We start from the raw sequence: 18,706 nt of genomic DNA on the forward strand, positions 1-18,706 counted from the left end.
AGAGGCGGATGGCGTTGGGGCACGGGCGGCTGGTGCTCCTGGGGTCCTGCCTCCCCGAGCACCTGGATGCGGTGAGGCGCACACCGCCCACCGCAAGCCTGAGGGCTTGAGACCCGGCAAAGCGCCCCAGCCCGCAGAGCGAGCGACCGGAGGCGCGCAAGGGCGGGGCCCGCGGGAGCGGGGAGACTCTCTTTCTGTGTGGGCCAACCAGCGCCCATCTCTGAATGGCCAATGAGGAAGCGCTTTACAGCCAAGGCCGGGTCGGGAGCGAGGCTCCGGCGAGTACACCACTGACAGAGACGCGCGCGCGCTCGCGCTCGCGAGCCAGCTCGGACCCGGGCAGCCGCCGCCGCCGCCATCACCGCTGCCCGTCCAGTCGCCCCTCAGCCGCTTCCCCTCGTCATGGAGGCGAGGCCGCCGCCGCCGCCGCGAAGCTCTGAGCCGCGGGCCGGGCGGCGGCCCTGAGAGCGTGTGGCGGGCCGAGACACCGCCGCGGAACCGAGGCGGAGCCGCGTCCTCGTCCCCAGCGGTCCCGCCCAAAGCCGGACTCGGTGAGTGTTCGCGGCGGCCGCCGCCCGGGTGAGCCCTGGAAAGGGAGGGCGGCTCCCGGGCGCGGGTGGGAGGGGTCCCCGGCGCGAGCCCAAATCCCTCTTTTCTGGGTAGAATCCATCCGGCGTCTCCAGTCGGGTCCCACATCCTTGCGCTGTCCGTGGGGGGGTCCCTGGAAACGTGCGGGACGCCGACCCCTGTGAGTGCCCGGGAACTTTGCGTGCGTCCTCCTGGGTCCAGGCCAGGGCGCTGCCGTAGTTCATTCTGAAAGAAGAAACTCGGAACAGTGAGAACAAAATTTGCCCAGGCCCATTTAATGGGAAGAAAGAGAAAAACTCCTGGAATGAGAAAATCTGCTATTGCGGAGACCAACTTTTCTTTCCCTTAAAGCCCCCCTACCTCTTCCCCGAGGCCCCTGTCTTTTCCGCCCCCTTCCAACTGTTGAAGCTGCTTAAGAAGGGAAATAGAGGCTCGGAGCTGCCCAGAATTCAAAATGAGCCAGTTGGGAGTGCAGATCCCCTCCCTTTTTACTTTTGGTAAATAAAATAAAGAATATCGTGTTTTGAAAAATTAGTTCCTAATTGTATTTCCTGAAGATAAAAATAATAATGGCAGAGCTGAGCCCAGTGTTGAGAGATTTTTTTTGTTGTTGTTTGTTTAAGGTCAGTGATGTTTGTAAGACAGGAAAAAAGGAATGTTCGAAATCTCCTAGGGCAGGGTAAATGCCTTCAGAATCCTTTGTCCAGGGTAGGGATTCCTGCCCTAGAACCAGTCACAGCTCCCTAAAGCTTTCTACACTTGCCACCTGCTTGCTGTTCAGGCAGCCCTATAACCAGAAGATGGTGGGCATGGAGACGGGTGCGGAGAGGACTGATGGAAGATGGGCGAACATCTTCCTGCCTGGCCACTCCTTCAAAAAACACAGATCTGATGCTGTCACTTGTTTACTTAAAAACTCCCCGCTCTTTTTCCCATGGGATGAACGAAGCCCAACAAAATGCCTTATCTAGCCATACAGGCTCTTTATAGTCTTACCTCAATTTTAAAACTTTTAACCCAGTCCTTCCATTCTCCTCCTCATCCCTAGCCATTCAGAGCTTCTTGACTGCCTCTTCGCTGTCAGATGCTTGTGTAACTCACTTTCCTCCACACCTTTACCTACTAAGCTCTACCTCTTCCTTTAAAGCCCTTTTCGTTTGGGAAGTGTCTTGAGGGCAGAAGCTGTGTCTTGTTTACTTTGCCATCTCTCACCTGAGACAATTCTTCGAATTGTCTTGAAGGTCCTGTCCCATTTTCCCCCTTATGTCTCAGCTTTGTTTACTTCCAGGTGCACACTTCCTGAGAGAAGTGCATGCCTAGGACTTTTATCTCTCTGATTCTCCAGTTCCCCATGTCTAGCCCTAATTATTGGTCAGCAGGCAGGAAATAGCAGGTCACATCCTTCTGGCTTCCAGTCATCTTGCCTGTCTCTAAAGGCCAAAATCCCCATGGTCTCTTTTCACTTCTGCCTGCCTCAAGTGGCCTGCTGCTATGTGCACTCTAAGGCATGGTGGGATCCAGGAGGCTGTTCACTAGGTAGGTACATTTTAGCCACTTGTTTACCATCTGGATGAAATTCAGTACCAGAAGAGCCAATCCTCTGACTTACGTACATTCAAGTAAGTACCTTCTGTATGCAGGCAAAGTGCTTGGGATACAAAAGAAAAGTAAGAAGATCAAATCTTTACCTTTGAGGAACTCATAGTCCAATGTAGGACAGGTGGATACAAATGCATGCAGGTGCTATGAGTGTAATAATAGCTATTCTGTTATCTTTTATTTGTCTTATGACAGGCTATGAAATAAATGCTTTCCACAAATTATCTTATTTAATCCAATAAGGGCTTATTCCAACTTCACAAAGGTGGAAACTGAGGCAGATGACAGAGCATCTGCCAGATTGTATAGAAAGCTTTCCTCCCTGGGTTGTCTGAGAAAGCTGTCCTGGGAGGGGGCCTTTGGATTATGAAGGATGCATAGGAGTTTGGGTATAGTGAATAGGATACAGCAAAGAGAGGGCTGCACAAGCAGGCTTGGAAGTGGAAGGAAGCCACTGCCCTTGCAGAACAGCAAGAGGTTAAATATAGTTGGATTGGGTAGAGGGAAGAAGAGTGGGGCATGAGATTAGGGTGAGCTTGAAGGGCTGTATGTGCTGTGTTAGAGTTGGGGCAGTGGAGAGCCGCTGGAGGATTTTAAGGGCAGTCAGGGAATTTGGCTGACTGGCCTTTGGAAAGGGTCATTCGGGAGTAGTGTGAGGCCAGCTGTTGATGCCCCAGCAATTTCAGAAGCAATGGACAGGCCCCACAGAGGTGGAATTACAGCCTCTCAGACCCAGAGGGAGGCCTAGAGAGAATCCTGCTCAGTTTGGGTTAAAGATAATACATATATACATATGAGAAAAAATTTCAGCATTATAAAAGGGTATATAGAGAAAAGTAAGTCTCCCTTCTACCCCTACCTCCCCAGAGATGGCTGAAGTTTCCAGTTTCTGTGGCCTTACATATACACTTTTCCTTTGTAAACTTGTGTACCTATCCATTTCCCCATACCCCTACCCCTTGTGTTGTATATACCAGTTACATCTTGTTCTTTACTTAATATATTTAAGAAATTATTCCATGTTAGTACATATAGAGCTGTTCATTCTTTTTATTGACAGTCTTCTACTTCATTGTATGGCCCTGCACAGTAATTTGTAACTAGTTTTCAGGTTAAACATTTAAGTTGTTTCCAGGTTTTCTATCACAATGTTTCAATGAGTGTCCTGTACATACTTTGTTAGGTGCTCATGTGTAAAATTATCTAAACAATATATTTCTAGAAGTGGAATTACTGGGTAAAAGGATATGTGTGCATTTAAAATTTTCAGATGTGTATCCAAATCACCACCCCTTTGAGGGGGTTGTACTAACTTATCCTGTCCCCCACAAATGTGAGTGGGAGTCAACAGATCTTCGTCAGAGTATGCATCGGGATCTCCTTTTTCATCTATCGTATGCCTACTTTTCCCTTACCAAAGCTCCCCTACCCCCATGTGATCCTAGCCTATTTCTTTGAATTTACCAGGGAGACCTCGAGACCTGGAAGGATAAAGTGACTTGTGCAAGACAGTCAGTGTGGGTGGTTGTGGTTTTTTAAGCAGCTCTGATATTTGTATTTGCCCAGGGCCTTTCATTGAGGTGTCAGGATTGATTTGTAAACATTGTTGTATTATTTTTCTCCACCTTCATATGGAAAAAAATGAAATGCAGGTGAAGTTTGAATTATAAGGAGGAAGCTGGCCAAATACAGAATCTTGTCTTTTTACTTATAGTGCAGTAACAAATGTATGTTCCCAAATGCTAAAGCTAAAGAAATGTTTTTTAGTGAGTCTGAGTAGCAACAACAAAAATATCAATAATGTAACACTAACAATAAAACTGAGCAGAAAACCCACAAATAACCCAACATTAAAATTTGATTTAATATGTTCTCTATAGAAAAGAGAATCCATTAAATGTAAAACTATATTTACTCTAAATTTACATCCATTTGTGTCACTGTATAGGAATAGAATTTTTGTAATTCAGTACATACAGAAGAAAATGATTTTTGTATTCCCGATAGCATCAAACATTTTATATTTAGTTATGTATCTTTATTTTAAATCACAGAGTAATAGTATTCATTGATGACTGTAGTTTGTGCAAACTTTATTTTTTCTTTCATTTTTTTTTTCTTTTTTATTGTTGTAAGTGGTACTTCTGACTGCCCTTGTTCAAATACTTCTTCTGGATTATTTTCTTGGTCTCTTACCCCTGAAGTGGGTTCACTGACTCAAGATATGGTTTCAGTGCCAAATGGCCTTCTAGAAAGGTTGAATTTACTTACAACATCATCAACAATTTATATGGCCCTGTTTTCTGATGATCGAGCCAATGCTATTACAAACAAAACCTAATATTTGGTTTTATTTATTTAAAATAAATATAATGGTACTTTGAATTAGGTTTAATTTACATCCTTTAGGAAGTGACCAGGAGCTTATTTAGACTTTGAAATAAGTGCATTGCAATAACACATATCATATCCAAGAGTTATATTGCTAAAGCCAACTTGTTTTTGAAGACATGATTAATGGGACAGAAATATTGTGGAAATTTAGGGTAAGATCGTATTGGTATGAAACACTAGACTAGATGCTCTTCATTTTGAAAATACCAGACATTGTGTCAGGAGCTGGGGATACCTCAGAGTAACATGGTCTGTCCATATGACACTTACAGGCCAAGGCAGTAGACAGATATTAATCACTACAGTAATTACAGATGGGATCAAAGGGGAAGAATAAGATGTCTTCGAAGAGCCAGAGAAGTTGAATATTAAACAATGTTTGCAGTTAAACAACACTTAACAAAGGATCTGAGCTGGGAAGGGATTTGGTACTTTAGGGCAGTGCTTCTCTAACTCAACTGTTCACATGAACCATCTGGGGATCTTGTTAAAATGCCAAGTCCTGATTCAGTAGGTCTGAGGTGGGACTTGGAATTCTGCATTACCAACCAGTGAGGCAGGTGCTACTGGAGGGTGGATTACACTTGGGGTAGCGTGATGAGCACTTAAAGCTAGATGACCATGGTGAGTAGGAGGGGGCAGTTCTCTACCCTGGCTGCACTTTGATTTCACCTGGAGAACTTGCAAAAATCAGGGATGCAAATACCCTACCCAAGTATTTTGACTTAATCGGTCTAGTGGGGACCCTGAGAAAGTGCATGTGTGTGTATACATATACACACATATGTACTCATGTACACATGTGTGTATATATATATGTATGTGTGTGTTTATATTTAATTTTTTTTTTAACGCTTCGGATCATGCTATGATACAGTCAGGGTTGAGAATCACTGGATTAGAGAGAGACAGGGGCGAAAGTTGAGGGCCCTTTACACCATGCAAGGATTTTGAACTTTATCCAGAAGACAGAACTAAGCCATTGAATGATTTTAAAGAGAGTGAAATGATATGATTTGCAGTTGTAAGAAGTTCACTGTGGCTGTAATTTAGAGCAGGATTTCTCAAAATGAGTTGGACAAGATGATTCACTAGGATACTAGAAGAAAATTTTAGAGCTTTTTCTTATTTTTTTTTTTTTTTTTTTTTATGAAAGAGAAAATTTTAATTTAAAATTTTGTGACTCATATCCTCCTGCCATAGGTAAGAAAGATCATGACTTTTTTACTTATATCATAACCATGTTCCCATGCCATTAAAAGTCTCTGGTGACTTTATGCTGATGAATGCTTAATGTTTTATTTTAAAAATACTTGATTTCATTTTTTCCTACCACAAACTTTGAGTATTTCCAAGTTTTCTTTTTTTTTTTTTTTTTTTTTTTTTTTTTTATCTCTCATATTTATTGATCAAATGGTTGTTAACAACAATAAAATTCAGTATAGGGGGGTCAATGCTCAATGTACAATCATTAATCCATCTCAAGCCTAATTCTCGTCAGTCTCCAATCTTCTGAAGCATAACGAACAAGTTCTTACATGGTGAACGAATTCTTACAGAGTGAATAAATTCTTACATGGTGAACAGTACAAGGGCATTCATCACAGAAACTTTCGGTTTTGATCATGCAATATGACCTATAAACCATCAGGTCAAATATGAATATTCATTTGATTTTTGTACTTGATTTATATGTTGATCCCACATTTCTCCTATTATTATTATTATTTTTATTTTTAATAAAATGCTGAAGTGGTAGGTAGATGCAAGATAAAGGTAGAAAACATAGTTTAGTGCTGTAAGAAGGCAAATATAGATGATCAGATGATCAGGTGTGTGCCTATGGACTAAGTATTAATCCAGGCTAGACAAGGGCAGCAAGACATCCACGGATGCAGAAGATTTCTCTCAAAGCAGGGGGGGTGAGGTTCTGAGCCTCACCTCTGTTGATCCCCAAATTCTCACCTGATGGCCCCCCTGCGACTGTGCCTGTCTTAGGTTGTTCCTCCCTTGAGGAATCTTACCCGTCTCTGGCTAACCAGTCATCTTCCGGGGCCATACAGGGAAATGTAAAGTTGGTAAGTGAGAGAGAAGCCATATTGTTTGCAAAGGTTAGCTTTTTACTTCTTTGCAGATTTATGCCCTGTGGCTTCTATGCCCAGCACTTGTCTCGAGGTATCTTTACCACCTGGAGGAATTATGATACTCGGTAAATTCGATATGAGGCACGAATTCTATTTAAGGTTTGTAATTAGGAAGGAAGAAGAAAAGCTATAGATGTAGCATATGAAGGAAACTTGGGAGGATTGATTATTTCTTTGACATATCTTCTTGTATAGTACCTTAAGTATGTATAGGTTTTAAACTACTAACTAATTTGCACACACATATTAACATAATAGGAATACGGTGACATAAACAAAGCAAATCTATAATTACCAGCCATCTCCAGTGAAGCCAAGAAAACCATTTAGGCACCCTAGGCATTTGTGAAAATTTATCTATGATATGATGGATATTGTCCAACTGTACTTGAACCATCAGACAAATTAAAGCAGCCCATTTCTGGGATCTGTTCACTTCCCATATGTTCTTTTAACCATAGATAGTCTATAGTCATGAGATTTTGGGGTGCTACAACTTGCACCCCTCCCAACTCCTGGTTGAGTTCCAACAGTACAGATCCAGTCAAATTCGTTGTCTCACTGTATGCACATGCCAGCCTAGACATCTCCCTCCTCCTTCTTATGGCAAGTCCAGGAGACGGTGGGCTGGATGCAGCCACAACCGCAGCATCGTCCGGATCCCTGTGGAGGCTTTTTGATGATCATCCCCCGGCACGAGTCCTCCAGAGAGTGCTGATGCCGGAAGCTCCTCCTCATATCGTATCTTAGTTCATTTTCTGGGTATCCAAGCTAGGCCTTGATCTTCTGCCTAGAAACAAACAGACCCTTTGCCCACACTTTGACATGCCCTCTATACCACTGTGCAGAACTCATTGGAGGTCAGCACACAGTAACTGCTTTTTTTTTTTTTTTTAATTAAGAGAAAGGAATATTATCAGAAAAGAGTACCTCCATAGCTGATCATCTGACACCCTTTAAGTGATCAACATTAAGGATATTTAAAGCATGCGTTGATCTTTGATTTACCAATAGTTTTATCCTGTTAAGGAGTAATCCCCCTTTTCTTTCTTTCTTTCTTTTTTTTTTTTTTAAATTTTTAATCTACACTTACCTGAAGAATACTATGTTTACTATGCTCTCCCCTATATCAGGTCCCCCCTAACAACCACATTACGGTTACTGTCCATCAGCTTAGCAAAATGTGGTAGAGTCACTACTTGTCCTCTCTGTGTTCTGCAGCCCACCCTCCCCTTTCTCCCTCCCCCCCATGCATGCTAATCTTAATACCCCCCTTCTTCTTCCCGCCCCTTATCCCTCCCTGCCCACCCATCCTCCCCAGTTCCTTTCCCTTTGGTACCTGTTAGTCCATTTTTGGGTTCTGTAATTCTGCTGCTGTTTTGTTCCTTCAGTTTTTCCTTTGTTCCTATACTCCTCAGATGAGTGAAATCATTTGGTATTTCTCTTTCTCCGCTTGGCTTATTTCACTGAGCATAATACTCTCCAGCTCCATCCATGTTGCTGCAAATGGTTGGATTTTTCCACTTCTTATGGCTGAGTAGTATTCCATTGTGTATATGTACCACATCTTCTTTATCCATTCATCTACAGATGGACATTTAGGTTGCTTCCAATTCTTGGCTATTGTAAATAGTGCTGCGATAAACATAGGAGTGCATCTGTCTTTCTCAAACTTGATTGCTGCGTTCTTAGGGTAAATTCCTAGGAGTGGAATTCCTGGGTCAAATGGTAGGTCTGTTTTGAGCATTTTGATGCACCTCCATACTGCTTTCCACAATGGTTGAACTAATTTACATTCCCACCAGCAGTGTAGGAGGGTTCCCCTTTCTCCACAGCCTCGCCAACATTTGTTGTTGTTTGTCTTTTGGATGGCAGCTATCCTTACTGGTGTGAGGTGATACCTCATTGTAGTTTTAATTTGCATTTCTCTGATAATTAGCGATGTGGAGCATCTTTTCATGTGTCTCTTGGCCATCTGTATTTCTTTTTTGGAGAACTGTCTGTTCAGTTCCTCTGCCCATTTTTTAATTGGGTTATTTGTTTTTTGTTTGTTGAGGCGTGTGAGCTCTTTATATATTCTGGACGTCAAGCCTTTATCAGATCTGTCATTTTCAAATATATTCTCCCATACTGTAGGGTTCCTTTTTGTTCTATTGATGGTGTCTTTCGCTGTACAGAAGCTTTTCAGCTTAATGTAGTCCCACTTGCTCATTTTTGCTGTTGTTTTCCTTGCCCGGGGAGATATGTTCAAGAAGAGATCACTCATGTTTATATCTAAGAGGTTTTTGCCTATGTTTTTTTCCAAGAGTTTAATGGTTTCGTGACTTACATTCAGGTCTTTGATCCATTTTGAGTTTACCTTTGTATATGGGGTTAGACAATGGTCCAGTTTCATTCTCCTACATGTAGCTGTCCAGTTTTGCCAGCACCATCTGTTGAAGAGACTGTCATTTTGCCATTGTATGTCCATGGCTCCTTTATCAAATATTAATTGACCATATATGTTTGGGTTAATTTCTGGGGTCTCTAATCTGTTCCACTGGTCTGTGGCTCTGTTCTTGTGCCAGTACCAAATTGTCTTGATTACTATGGCTTTGTAGTAGAGCTTGAAGTTGGGGAGTGAGATCCCCCCTACTTTATTCTTCTTTTTCAGGATTGCTTTGGCTATTCGGGGTCTTTGGTGTTTCCATATGAATTTTTGAATTATTTGTTCCAATTCATTGAAGAATGTTGCTGGTAATTTGAGAGGGATTGCATCAAATTTGTATATTGTTTTCGGCAGGATGGCCATTTTGACGATATTAATTCTTCCTAGCCATGAGCATGGGATGAGTTTCCATTTATTAGTGTCCCCTTTAATTTCTCTTAAGAGTGACTTGTAGTTTTCAGAGTATAAGTCTTTCACTTCCTTGGTTAGGTTTATTCCTAGGTATTTTATTCTTCTTGATGCAATGGTGAATGGAATTGTTTTCCTGATTTCTCTTTCTATTGATTCGTTGTTAGTGTATAGGAAAGCTACAGATTTCTGTGTGTTGATTTTGTATCCTGCAACTTTGCTGTATTCCGATATCAGTTCTAGTAGTTTTGGAGTGGAGTCTTTAGGGTTTTTTATGTACAGTATCATATCATCTGCAAATAGTGACAGTTTAACTTCTTCTTTGCCCATCTGGATTCCTTGTATTTCTTTGTTTTGTCTGATTGCCGTGGCTAGGACCTCCAGTACTATGTTAAATAACAGTGGGGAGAGTGGGCATCCCTGTCTGGTTCCCGATCTCAGTGGAAATGCTTTCAGCTTCTCGCTGTTCAGTATAATGCTGGCTGTGGGTTTATCATATATGGCCTTTATTATGTTGAGGTACTTGCCCTCTATTCCCATTTTGCTGAGAGTTTTTATCATGAATGGATGTTGAATTTTGTCAAATGCTTTTTCAGCATCTATGGAGATGATCATGTGGTTTTTGTCTTTCTTTTTGTTGATGTGGTGGATGATGTTGATGGATTTTCGAATGTTGTACCATCCTTGCATCCCTGGGATGAACCCCACTTGGTCATGGTGTATGATCCTTTTGATATACTGTTGAATTCTGTTTGCTAATATTTTATTGAGTATTTTTGCATCTACATTCATCAGGGATATTGGTCTGTAATTTTCTTTTTTGGTGGGGTCTTTTCCTGGTTTTGGTATTAGGGTGATGTTGGCTTCATAGAATGAGTTTGGGAGTATTCCCTCTTCTTCTATTTTGTGGAACACTTTAAGGAGAATGGGTATTATGTCTTCTCTGTGTGTCTGATAAAATTCCGAGGTAAATCCGTCCGGCCCCGGGGTTTTGTTCTTGGGTAGTTTTTTGATTACTGTTTCAATTTCTTTGCTTGTAATTGGTTTGTTTAACTTTTGTGTTTCTTCCTTGGTCAGTCTTGGGAGGTTGTATTTTTCTAGGAAGTTGTCCATTTCTTCTAGGTTTTCCAGCTTGTTGGCATATAGGTTTTCATAGTAGTCTTTAATAATTCTTTGTATTTCTGTGGAGTCTGTCGTGATTTTTCCATTCTCATTTCTGATTATGTTGATTTGTGTTGACTCTCTTTTTCTCTTAATAAGTTGGGCTAGAGGCTTATCTATTTTGTTTATTTTCTCAAAGAACCAGCTCTTGGTTTCGTTGATTTTTGCTATTGTTTTATTCTTCTCAATTTTGTTTATTTCTTCTCTGATCTTTATTATGTCCCTCCTTCTGCTGACTTTAGGCCTCATTTGTTCTTCTTTTTCCAGTTTTAATAGTTGTGATGTTAGACTATTCATTTGGGATTGTTCTTCCTTCTTCAAGTGTGCCTGGATTGCTATATACTTTCCTCTTAAGACTGCTTTCGCTGCATCCCACAGAAGTTGGGGCTTAGTGTTGTTGTTGTCATTTGTTTCTATATATTCCTTGATCTCTATTTTGATTTGTTCATTGATCCATTGATTATTTAGTAGCATGTTGTTAAGCCTCCATGTGTTTGTGAGCCTTTTTGTTTTCTTTGTAGAATTTATTTCTACTTTCATACCTTTGTGGTCTGAAAAATTGGTTGGTAGAATTTCAATATTGTGGAATTTACTGAGGCTCTTTTTGTGAGCTAGTATGTGGTCTATTCTGCAGAATGTTCCATGTGCACTTGAGAAGAATGTATATCCTGTTGCTTTTGGATGTAAAGTTCTATAGATGTCTATTAGGTCCATCTGTTCTAGTGTGTTGTTCAGTGCCTGTGTGTCTTTACTTATTTTCTGCCCGGTGGATCTATCCTTTGGGGTGAGTGGTGTGTTGAAGTCTCCTACAATGAATGCATTGCAGTCTATTTCCCTCTTTAGTTCTGTTAGTATTTGCTTCACATATGCTGGTGCTCCTGTATTGGGTGCATATATATTTAGAATGGTTATATCCTCTTGTTGGACTAAGCCCTTTATCATTATGTAGTGGCCTTCTTTATCTCTTGTTACTTTCTTTGTTTTGAAGTCTATTTTGTCTGATATTAGTACTGCAACCCCTGCTTTCTTCTCACTGTTGTTTGCCTGAAATATGTTTTTCCATCCCTTGACTTTTAGTCTATGCTTATCTTTGGGTTTAAGGTGAGTTTCTTGTAAGCAGCATATAGATGGGTCTTGCTTTTTTATCCATTCTATTACTCTATGTCTTTTGATTGGTGCATTAAGTCCATTTACATTTAGGGTGACTATTGAAAGATATGTACTTATTGCCATTGCAGGCTTTAGATTCGTGGTTACCAAAGGTTCAAGGTTAGCTTCTTTAGTATCTTACTGCCTAACTTAGCTCGCTTATTGAGCTGTTATATACACTGTCTGGAGAGTCTTTTCTTCTCTCCCTTCTTATTCCTCCTCCTCCATTCTTCATATGTTGTGTGTTTTGTTCTGTGCTCTTTTTAGGGGTGCTCCCATCTAGAGCAGTCCCTGTAGGATGCCCTGTAGAGGTGGTTTGTGGGAAGCAAATTCCCTCAGCTTTTGCTTGTCTGGGAATTGTTTGATCCCACCATCATATTTAAATGATAGTCGTGCTGGATACAGTATCCTTGGTTCAAGGCCCTTCTGTTTCATTGCATTAAGTATATCATGCCATTCTCTTCTGGCCTGTAGGGTTTCTGTTGAGAAGTCTGATGTTAGCCTGATTGGTTTTCCTTTATAGGTGACCTTTTTCTCTCTAGCTGCCTTTAAAACTCTTTCCTTGTCCTTGATCCTTGCCATTTTAATTATTATGTGTCTTGGTGTTGTCCTCCTTGGATCCTTTCTGTTGGGGGTTCTGTATAATTCCATGGTCTGTTCGATTATTTCCTCCCCCAGTTTGGGGAAGTTTTCAGCCATTATTTCTTCAAAGACACTTTCTATTCCTTTTCCTCTTTCTTCCTCTTCTGGTATCCCTATAATACGAATGTTTTTCCTTTTGTATTGGTCACATATTTCTCTTAGTGTTGTTTCATTCCTGGAGATCCTTTTATCTCTCTCTATGTCAGCTTCTATACGTTCCTGTTCTCTGGCTTCTATTCCTTCAATGGCCTCTTGCATCTTATCCATTCTGCTCATAAATCCTTCCAGGGATTGTTTCACTTCTGTGATCTCTTTCCTGACATCCGTGATCTCCTTCCGGACTTCATCCCACTGCTCTTGCATTTTTCTCTGCATCTCATCCCATTGCTCTTGCATTTTTTTCTGCATCTCTGTCAGCATGTTCATGATTTTTATTTTGAATTCTTTTTCAGGAAGACTAGTTAGGTCTGTCTCCTTCTCAGGTGTTGTCTCTGTGATCTTTGTCTGCCTGTAGTTTTGCCTTTTCATGGTGATAGAGATAGTTTGCAGAGCTGGTACAAGTGACCGCTGGAAGAGCTTCCCTTCTTGTTGGTTTGTAGCCTTTTCCTGGGAGAATAGCGACCTCTAGTGGCTTGTGCTGGGCAGCTGTGCGCAGACAGGGCTTCTGCTTCCTGCCCAGTTGCTTTGGGGTTTATCTCCGCTGTTGCTGTGGGCTTGGCCTGGCTGGGGCTGTTCCTCCAAAATGGTGGAGCCCCGTTGGAGGGGGAGCAGCCAGGAGACTATTTATCTCCGTAAGGGGCCTCTGTGCTCCCTGCTGCCCAGGGGGTTAGAGTGCCCAGAGATCCCCAGATTCCCTGCTTCTGGTCTAAGTGACCTGTCCTGCCCCTTTAAGATTTCCAAAAAGCACTCTCCAAACCAAAACAACAGCAGCAACAATGAGAGAGGGAACAGAAACAAAGAGAAAAAAAAAAAGGAAAAAAAAGGAAAAAACAAGCGATTTTTTTTTTTTTTTTTTTTGTCCTCAGGTGCCGGTCCCAGGCACCCGCTCACTGGTCCTGCTGCCCTGTCTCCCTAGCACCAGGGTCCCTGTCCTTTCAAGGCTTCCAAAAAGCACCCACCCACCGGTCCCGCAGGGAAGGAACGCTCAATATTCTTTGTCCTCAGGCACTGGTCCCACGCACCCGCTCACCAGTCCCGCCGCCCTGCCTCCCTAGCACCGGGGTCCCTGTCCCTTCAAGGCTTCCAAAAAGCACTCGGCAATAAGAGAGAAAAAAAAGGGGAAAAACGCGCGATTTCTTCCGTCCTCAGGTGCTGGTCTCAGGCACCCACCCACCGGTCCCACAGGGAAAAATGCGGGATATTCTTTGTCCTCAGGTGCCGGTCCCAGGCACCCGCTCACCAGTCCCGCCGCCCTGCCTCCCTAGCACCGGGGTCCCTGTCCCTTTTAGGCTTCCAAAAAGCACTCGCAGAAAAGAGAAAAAAAAAAGGGGAAAAACGCGCGATTTCCTCTGTCCTCAAGTGCCGGTCTCAGGCACCCGCCCACCGGTCCCGCAGGGAAAAACGGGGGATATTCTTTGTCCTCAGGCGCCGGTCCCAGCCACCCGCTCACCAGTCCCGCCACCGTGCCTCCCTAGCACTGGGGTCCCCGTCCCTTCAAGGCTTCCAAAAAGCGCTCGCCAAAAAGAGAAAAAAAAAAAAAAGGGGAAAAACGCGCGACCTCCTCCGTCCTCAGGCACCGGTCTCAGGCACCCGCCCCCAGGTCTCGCAGGGAGAAACGCGGGATATTCTTTGTCCTCTGGCGCCGTTCCCAGGTACCTCCTCACCGGTCCCGCCACCCTGCCTCCCCAGCAACGGGGGCCCGTCCCTCTAAGGCTTCCAAAAAGCGCTCGCCAAAAAAAAAAACAAAAAAAAACCGCTCCGGTTTCTCTCCACCCGCCGGGAGCCGGGGGGAGGGGCGCTCGGGTCCCGCCGGGCTGGGGCTTGTATCTTACCCCCTTCACAAGGCGCTGGGTTCTTGCAGGTGTGGATGTGGTCTGGATGTTGTCCTGTGTCCTGTGGTCTCTATTTTAGGAAGATTTTTCTTTGTTATATTTTCATAGCTCTATGTGTTTTTGGGAGGAGATTTCCACTGCTCTACTCACGCCGCCATCTTGGCTCCGCCCCCAGCTTTTTCTTATTTTTATCTAAAAAAATTAAATTTAGGGATTGTTACTGGTACCTTCTTGGGTCTATATGTCAAACAGTGTTAATGTGTTAACTATAGAACTTTAGATGTCCTGAAGGGAAGAGAAAGGAGTTCGGCAGTGAGCAAGGAGAGCCATATTCATAAATTTTCTTTCAGTGTATTGCAACACAGTGATAATGATTTCTATTGTCCATTTTCATTAAACTTTCATAAAATGGACATTAGAGGATTTCTGCAAATAAATCAGTGATTGAAAAAATACTAATAATGCAAGCACAAGCATACAATAAAAAATGGCAGAGCTGAGCCTCGTTCAGCCATTATGAACTCTTGGTGAGCTATTAAATCACATTAAATAAATCACTTATTACATTGAATATATCAAGCCTGTTTGAAACATGGATTTGCATCCTCTGTCATTAGTAGGAATCTTGCTTTGAAAGTATGTAGAACTTTGAGATAGTAAATAATATGAGGGTATTACTAGTACTAGGACATTTGAAACCTAATCACCTAGACCATAAAAAGAATCTCTACATTTTTTTTATCCAATGATGTTTAAAGTCCTTGGCTATTCATTGAGATGCTATATACAATTTTACTAACCTAATGATTAAAGGTATATTTTGAGGTTTCTTCTTAGAAAAGATGAAAAGGCCCTCACTAAAGGCAGATTCTTCTTATCCCTTCTCTTCCAGGCCCCCAGAATGATCTGATTTTTTAGAAAGACTGATATGGTACAGTGAACCTTTGAACAACTTGGGGGCTAGGGTTGCCATCCTCTGCGCAGTTGACAATCTGAGTGTAACTTTTGACTCCTTCAAAACTTTACTAATAGTCCATTGGTGACTTGGAAGCCTTACCAATACCATAAACAGTAAATTAACACCTATTTTGTATGTTATACATTTTATATACTGTATTCTTTTAAGCTAGAGAAAAGAAAACCTTTTTCAAATGGTCACAAATCTCCAAAAAATTTCCCAGTATATTTATTGGAAAAAAAAATCAAATGTTTAAGTAGATCTACACAGTTCGAACTCATGTTGTTCAAGGGTCAACTTTATGTGGAATATATGTCAAGAAGCCAAAATGCATTCCTTTGTCATAACTCTTGTAAGATGCATAGGACATTTTGCTCAAGATTTGGACACAATACTAGGACACATTTTGCAGTGTGGGAGGTTTTCTGTATAGTCATAAAAGTATCAAAGCTTCTGGCATCTCTTAGTATTTGTTAGATTATCTTCAGTAATTAAATCTAAGAAAAATCATTTCTTTTGTGGCCTACTGGAGGGAAATTGTACTGAAGAAGACATAGTCTCAATAGTAAATGACTGCCCTAATAACATTGCTATATGACGTACTTGTCAAAATGTAATACTGACAGAACAGTTGCTTTGACAGAATAAAAGGATGAAATTCATTCACTGCATCTTGATGGATTACTGAGGCAGGTTATCTTTTGTTGGCTATCTTGTGGTTGAGTTATTAATGTAATGCATTTTTCTTTTTCATAAATGTCGACTTTTTCTGTCATAAATATCCTCCTTGCAAATATTATTTGAGAAGTTAATATCCTTAATCGATCTCTTCAAGTAAAGATGTTATTTTAATGGTGAATGAGAAAGTAACTGCTTTTTTCTTAAAAAGAAATGTACTGTGAGATAACATTTTTCCTTGTAATTAAAAAAAAAAGCTTTATTGAGACAATTTACATACCATAAAATTTACCTTTTTAAAGTATACAGTCAGCAGTTTTTAGTATATTCATGGAGTTGTGCAGTCATCATCACTGTCTAATTTTCATCACCATAAGAACAAGCCCTGCACCCATAAACTTTCTGCCCTCTCTACAATCCCTGGCGACCAGTAATATTTCTATCTTTGGATTTGCCTGTACTGGACATTACGTATAAATGGAGTCATACAATGTGTGGCCTTTTTGCAGGCTACTTTTACTTAGCATGTTTTTGGGGTTCATCTGTGTTGTAGCATGTATCAGTACTTCATTCCTTTCTGTAGCTATATAATAAATATACCCTTGTATGGATGCCACACTTTATCCATTCATCAGGTAGTAAACTCTTGGTTTGTTTCCACTTTCTGGCTGTTAGGAATAACATTCATGTACAAGTTTCAGTCTAGACATACGTTTTCATTTTTCTTGGAGTATCTAGGAGCAGAATTGCTGGGTTAAATGGCAATAACTCTGTGTAACTTTTAAAGGGGCTGCCAAACTGTTTTCTAAAGCTACTGCACCATTTTACATGCCCAATAGTAATGCACAAGGGGTCCAGTTTCTTCACATCTGTACCAACACTTGTTATTCTCTGTCTCTGTGACTATAGCTATCTTACCGGGTGTGAATTAGTAATCTCATGGTTTTAATTTGCATTTCCCTAATGACTCGTGATCTCGTGATTTTATTGCACCTATAAAAACCCTTACAACTGTACACATGAAGAACTTGGAAACATAAATTTGTTACCTGATAAAAATCTCCAAATGTATTTCTAAAAAAATGTCAGATGACCTAATGAAATAAAAGACCTAAGGCATTGACTATCAGTAGCTGTAAAACCATTAGGGAACTTTATAATAGAAGGATCAGATTGTCAGTCTTATGATTAATCATAACATCTCTAAAATGGATACAACCAAACCTTATATTCTTCAGATGTGGTACAATGGGAAAAATACAACACCATTCATTACATATTCTTTCCCCCTCAATATAAAATCAAACCTGACTCTGATTAAGCTTCTAAATCTAACAACTAGTTTGCAGAATGTAATTAGAAAGCTCAAAAATTCCATAGGGCATATGAACCCAGTTACTTCAAATCAGTGGTAAGAAGAAGTAAAGGAACTATTACAGATTAGAAAGACGAGACATTAACTAAATGTATAGACCTTGTTCAGATATGATTTCATACAAACCAACTGTACCAAGATATTTATGAGACCAGTGGGAGTAATTTGAATGCCACCTGTATGTTAGATGATTTTTAAATAGTTATTTTAATTTTTAAGATATGATAATAGTATTACAGTTATTTTAAAAGGGAAGACTCCTTTCTCTTAGAAGTAAATACTGAAGTATTTATGGATAAAATGATATATAGATGTCTGAAATTTGCTTTAAAATAATTCATTTTGCCTGCAGCTAAACCTGATGAGAAAGAGATGTAAGTCAAGGTGAACGCTCTTACTCTGCCTTCTCTGAGAATCTGAGTGAGTTGGTGAACCTGTTGGTATAAAAACCTACTACCAGCAACGTGGCAAAAAGATTTTATAAAAAGCTCAGTTCGTCAAGAAAAGCAGACACATTTTTGCTGCTGTTTTTTATTGGTGCAACCACTGGGCAATTTTTCTTTCTTCTAGAATAGAAATTAGAAGGCAGTACACTTTCCTGCTGCAAGTATGCTCAGTGTTAGGTTATTTTGTCTTCTTTCTGACTTTTTGCCTAGCATGGGAAAAGTACATTTTTTTAATTTTTTAATTTTTAATTTTTGCTATCATTAATCTACAATTACATGAAGAACACTATGTTTACCAGGCACCCCCCCCTTCACCAAGTCCCCCCCCAACACCCCACTACAGTCACTGTCCATCAGTGTAGCAAGATGCTGTATAATCACCACCTGTTTTCTCTGTGTAGTGCAGCCCTCCCTGTACTCCCCCACAACACTATACATGCTAATCGTAATGCCCCCTTTCTTTTTCCCTGCCCTTATCCCTCCCTTCCCACCCACCCTCCCCAGTCCCTTTCCCTTTGGTAACTGTTAGTCCATTCTTGGGTTCTGTGATTCTGCTGCTGTTTTGTTCCTTCAGTTTTTCTTTGTTCTTATACTCCACATATGAGTGAAATCATTTGCTACTTGTCTTTCTCTGCCTGGCTTATTTCACTGAGCTTTATACCCTCTAGCTCCATCCATGTTGTTGCAAATGGTAGGATTTGTTTTCTTCTTATGGCTAAATAATATTCCATTGTGTATATGTACC

General features: G+C 41.2%; 1 protein-coding gene across 5 annotated transcripts in view; it reads left to right on the forward strand.

Annotated features, from left to right (window-relative positions):
* The first annotated feature begins 288 nt into the window (after positions 1 to 288).
* The window catches only part of PTPRA (protein tyrosine phosphatase receptor type A), a 258,722-nt gene continuing 240,304 nt past the window's right edge, over positions 289 to 18,706 (forward strand). For 2 of the 5 annotated variants that reach the window (XM_037017449.2, XM_037017447.2), the window contains exon 1: positions 289 to 551. The gene's annotated coding sequence lies outside the window, so the exon portion shown is untranslated. The remainder of the gene's footprint in view (positions 552 to 18,706) is intronic. The other 3 variants (XM_037017451.2, XM_037017450.2, XM_073236844.1) reach the window with 2 other exon arrangements.

The sequence above is a fragment of the Manis javanica genome, chromosome 5, assembly GCF_040802235.1.
Source record: "Manis javanica isolate MJ-LG chromosome 5, MJ_LKY, whole genome shotgun sequence".
Classification (NCBI taxonomy): domain Eukaryota; kingdom Metazoa; phylum Chordata; class Mammalia; order Pholidota; family Manidae; genus Manis; species Manis javanica.